Here is a 5,622-nt window from a genome sequence, read left to right on the forward strand (position 1 = left end):
TTCTTCTTTGTCATATGAGCAGGAGCAAGGATAATAACATTCTTGTGGAAGCAAATCCAGAACCTGAAAGGACTCTGAAGAGAAAATTAAGAGAAGCTAAAATACAACAATCCAGAGATAACCTTTCAGAAATTTTCGAACAGGAAAAGGAGATGGCAGCCGAAAATAATAATAATGTAAGGAAGATGCTTGGTGACTTTACTGCACCTAATTCCAATTTACATGGAAGAAGCATCTCCATTCCTGCCATTGGAGCAAACAACTTTGAGCTGAAACCTCAATTAGTTTCTCTGATGCAGCAGAACTGCAAGTTTCATGGACTTCCATCTGAAGATCCTTTTCAGTTCTTAACTGAATTCTTGCAGATATGTGATACTGTTAAGACTAATGGAGTAGATTCTGAAGTCTACAGGCTCATGCTTTTCACTTTTGCTGTGAGAGACAGAGCTATATTATGGTTGGATTCTCAACCTAAAGACAGCCTGAACTCTTGGGATAAGCTGGTCACGGCTTTCTTAGCCAAGTACTTTCCTCCTCAAAAGCTGAGCAAGCTTAGAGCTGATGTTCAAACCTTCAGACAGAAAGAAGGTGAATCCCTCTATGAAGCTTGGGAAAGATACAAACAGTTGACCAAAAAGTGTCCTTCTGACATGCTCTCAGAATGGACCATCCTGGATATATTCTATGATGGTCTGTCTGAGTTATCTAAGATATCATTGGATACTTCTGCAGGTGGATCCATTCACCTAAAGAAAACGCCTGCAGAAGCTCAAGAACTCATTGATATGGTTGCTAATAACCAGTTCATGTACACTTCTGAAAGGAATCCTGTGAGTAATGGGACGCCTATGAAGAAGGGAGTTCTTGAGGTTGATACTCTGAATGCCATATTGGCTCAGAATAAAATATTGACTCAGCAAGTCAATATGATTTCTCAGAGTCTGCATGAAATGCAAGCTGCATCCAACAGTACTCAAGAGGCATCTTCTGAAGAAGAAGCTTATGATCCTGAGAACCCTGCAATAGCAGAGGTAAATTACTTAGGTGAACCTTATGGAAACACCTATAACTCAACATGGAGAAATCATCCAAATTTCTCATGGAAGGATCAAAAGCCCAAACAAGGCTTTAATAATGGTGGAAGAAATAGGTTTAGCAATAGAAAGCCTTTTCCATCATCAACTCAGCAACAGACAGAGAACTCTGAACAAAATGCTTCTAATTTAGCAAATCTAGTCTCTGATCTATCTAAGGCCACTGTAAGTTTCATGAATGAAACAAGGTCTTCCATTAGAAATCTGGAAGCACAAGTGGGCCAGCTGAGTAAAAGGATCACTGAAATCCCTCCTAGTACTCTCCCAAGCAATACAGAAGAGAACCCAAAAGGAGAGTGCAAGGCCATTGACATAAGCGCCATGGCCGAACCTGAGAGGAGAGGAGAGGACGTGAATCCCAAGGAGGAAGACCTCCAGGGACGTCCAGTGATCAATAAGGAGCTTCCCTCTGGGGAACCAAAGGACTCTGAGGCTCATTTAGAGAGCATAGAGATTCCATTGAACCTCCTTATACCCTTCATGAGCTCTGATGAGTATTCCTCTTCAGAAGAGAATGAGGATGTTACTGAAGAGCAAACTGCCAAGTTTCTTGGTGCAATCATGAAGCTGAATGCCAAATTATTTGGCATTGATACTTGGGAAGTTGAACCTCCCTTGTTCATCAATGAACTAAGTGATCTGGATCAACTGACATTGCCTCAGAAGAGACAGGATCCTGGAAAGTTCATAATACCCTGTACCATAGGCACCATGATCTTTAAGGCTCTGTGTGACCTTGGTTCAGGAATAAACCTCATGCCTCTCTCTGTAATAGAGAAACTGGGAATCTATGGGGTGCAAGCTACTAAAATCTCACTAGAGATGGCAGACAGCTCAAGAAAACAGGCTTATGGACAAGTAGAAGATGTATTAGTAAAGGTTGAGGGCCTTTACATCCCTGCTGATTTCATAGTCCTGGATACTGGAAAGGAAGAGGATGAATCCATCATCCTAGGAAGACTTTTCCTGGCCACAGCAAGAGCTGTGATTGATGTTGACAGAGGTGAAATAGTCCTTCAATGGAATGAGAACTCCCTTGTATTCAAAACTCAAGGATCTCCCTCTGCAACCATGGAGAGGAAGCTTGAAAAGCTTCTCTCAAAGCAGAGTCAACCAGAGCCCCCACAGTCAAACTCTAAGTTTGGTGTTGGGAGGCCACAACCAAACTCTAAGTTTGGTGTTGAACTCCCATATCCAAACTCTAAGTTTGGTGTTGGAGAGTCTCAACAAAGCTCTGCACATCTGTGAGGCTCCATGAGAGCCCACTGTCAAGCTATTGACATTAAAGAAGCGCTTGTTGGGAGGCAACCCAATGTTTATCTAATTCTTATTTTTATTGTTTGTCATGTTTTCTTAGGTTCATGATCATGTGAAGTCACAAAATAAATACAAAAATTGGAAACGGAATCAAAAACAGCAGAAGAAAAATTACACCCTGGAGGAGCATCTGTCTGGTGTTCAGCGCCAGAACAGAGCATGGTTCTGGCGCTGAACGCCCAAAATGGGCAGCTTCTGGGCGCTGAACGCCAGAACAGGCATGGCTCTGGCGTTCAACGCCAGAAATGGCACACAGATGGGCGTTGAACGCCCAAAATGGCCACCAACCTGGCGTTGAACGCCCAGAGTTGGGTACAAAGGCATTTTTACATGCCTAATGGGTGCAGGGATGTAAATCCTTGAACACCTCAGGATCTGTGGACCCCACAGGATCCACTCAGGATCTGTGGACCCCACAGGATTCCCACCTACCTCCACTCACTTCTTCTCACCACTCTCTTTCACACAACCCCATAAACACTCTTCCCTAAAAACCCCTCACCAATCACCTCAATCTCTCTTCCCCACTAAACCTTCACCACTCACATCCACCCACTCTTCCCAATAAACCTACCTCATAAGATCCACCTACCATCAAAATTCAAAACCAATTTCCCACCCAAACCCACCCATATGGCCGAACCTTTACCCCCCCTCCCTTCCCTATATAAAGACCTCCATTCTTCATCAAATTCACACAACACACCCCTCTACACTCCTCTTGGCCGAAACCTCATCTCCCTCTCCCTCTTCATATTTCTTCTTCTTCTTCTTCTTCTATTCTTTTGTTTATTGCTCGAGGGCGAGCAATATTCTAAGTTTGGTGTGGTAAAAGCATAGCTTTTTTGTTTTTCCATTACCATTGATGGCACCCAAGACCGGAGAATCCTCTAGAAGAGGGAAAGGGAAGACAAAAGCTTCCACATCCGAGTCATGGGAGATGGAAAGGTTCATCTCCAAAGCCCATCAAGACCACTTCTATGATGTTGTGGCCAAGAAAAAGGTGATCCCTGAGGTCCCTTTTAAACTCAAAAGAAATGAGTATCCGGAGATCCGACATGAAATTCAAAGAAGAGGTTGGGAAGTTCTAACAAGTCCCATCCAACAAGTCGGCATCCTAATTGTTCAAGAGTTCTATGCCAATGCATGGATCACCAAGAACCATGATCAAAGTAAGAACCCGGATCCACAGAACTACGTTACAATGGTTCGGGGGAAGTACTTAGATTTTAGTCCGGAGAATGTGAGGTTGGCGTTCAACTTGCCATACATGGAAGAGAACGCACGCCGCTACACAAGGAGAGTCAACTTTGATCAAAGGTTGGACCAAGTCCTTATGGACATATGTGTAGAAGGAGCTCAATGGAAGATTGACTCCAAAGGCAAGCCGGTTCAACTAAGAAGATTGGACCTCAAGCCTATAGCTAGAGGATGGTTGGAGTTTATTCAATGCTCAATCATTCCCACTAGCAACCGGTCTGAAGTTACTATAGACCGGGCCATCATGATCCATAGCATCATGATTGGAGAAGAGGTGGAAGTTCATGAGATTATACCTCAAGAACTCTACAAGGTGGCTGACAAGTCCTCCACTATGGCAAGGTTAGCCTTTCCTCACCTCATTTGCCACCTATGCAATTCGGCTGGGATTGACATAGAGGGAGATATCCTCATTAAAGAGGAAAAGCCCATCACTAAGAAAAAGATGGAGCAAGCAAGAGAGCCCAGTCATGGAGCTCAAGAGGCGCAAGAAGCTCATCACCATGAGATTCCGGAAATGCCTCAAATGCACTTTCCTCCACAGAACTATTGGGAGCACATCAACACCTCCCTAGAAGAATTGAGTTCCAATATGGGACAACTAAGGGTGGAACATCAAGAGCACTCCATCATGCTTCATGAAATAAGAGAAGATCAAAAAGCAATGGAGGAGGAGCAACAAAGACAAGGAAGAGACATAGAAGAGCTCAAGGACATCATTGGTTCCTCAAAAAGAAAACGCCACCATCACTAAGGTGGATTCATTCCTTGTTCTTCTTTCTTCTGTTTTTCGTTTTATATGTTATGTGCTTATCTATGTTTGTGACTTCATTACATGATCATTAGTAGTTAGTAACTTTGTCTTAAAGATATGAATGTCCTATGAATCCATCACCTCTCTTAAATGAAAAATATTTTAATTCAAAAGAACAAGAAGTACATGAGTTTCGAATTTATCCTTGAACTTAGCTTAATTATATTGATGTGGTGACAATGCTTCTTGTTTTCTGAATGAATGCTTGAACAGTGCATATGTCTTTTGAAGTTGTTGTTTAAGAATGTTAAATATGTTGGCTCTTAAAAGAATGATGACTAGGAGACATGTTATTTGATAATCTGAAAAATCATAAAAATGATTCTTGAAGCAAGAAAAAGCAGCAAAAAACAAAGCTTGCAGAAAAAAAAAAAGAAGGAAAGAAAAAAAAAATAGGCGAAAAAAATTAAATAGAAAGAAAAAGAAAAAGCAAGCAGAAAAAGCCAATAACCCTTAAAACCAAAAGGCAAGGGCAAATAAAAAGGATCCCAAGGCTTTGAGCATCAGTGAATAGGAGGGCCTAAAGGAATAAAATCCTGGTCTAAGCGGCTAAACCAAGCTGTCCCTAACCATGTGCTTGTGGCTTGTAGGTGTCAAGTGAAAACTTGAGACTGAGCGGTTAAAGTCAAGGTCCAAAGCAAAAAAAAAAGAGTGTGCTTAAGAACCCTGGACACCTCTAATTGGGGACTTTAGCAAAGCTGAGTCACAATCTGAAAAGGTTCACCCAATTATGTGTCTGTGGCATTTATGTATCCGGTGGTAATACTGGAAAACAAAGTGCTTAGGGCCACAGCCAAGACTCATAAAGAAGCTGTGTTCAAGAATCATCATACTGAACTAGGAGAGTCAATAACACTATTCGAAATCTGAAGTTCCTATAGATGCCAATCATTCTGAACCTCAATGGATAAAGTGAGATGCCAAAACTATTCAAGAGGCAAAAAGCTATAAGTCCCGCTCATATGATTGCAGCTATGTTTCATTGATAGTTTGGAATTTATAGTATATTCTCTTCTTTTTATCCTATTTGATTTTCAGTTGCTTGGGGACAAGCAACAATTTAAGTTTGGTGTTGTGATGAGCGGATAATTTATACGCTTTTTGGCATTGTTTTTAGTATGTTTTTAGTAGGATCTA

At 41.7% G+C, this 5,622-nt stretch overlaps 1 non-coding gene across 1 annotated transcript; it reads right to left on the reverse strand.

Annotated features, from left to right (window-relative positions):
• Window positions 1-548: 548 nt before the first annotated feature.
• LOC112781084 (small nucleolar RNA R71) lies at window positions 549-652 on the reverse strand. The gene has a single exon (XR_003191880.1). It is a non-coding gene; the product is annotated as a small nucleolar RNA R71 (small nucleolar RNA).
• Window positions 653-5,622: the final 4,970 nt, after the last annotated feature.

Source organism: Arachis hypogaea, chromosome 19 (genome assembly GCF_003086295.3).
Source record: "Arachis hypogaea cultivar Tifrunner chromosome 19, arahy.Tifrunner.gnm2.J5K5, whole genome shotgun sequence".
NCBI lineage: Eukaryota > Viridiplantae > Streptophyta > Magnoliopsida > Fabales > Fabaceae > Arachis > Arachis hypogaea.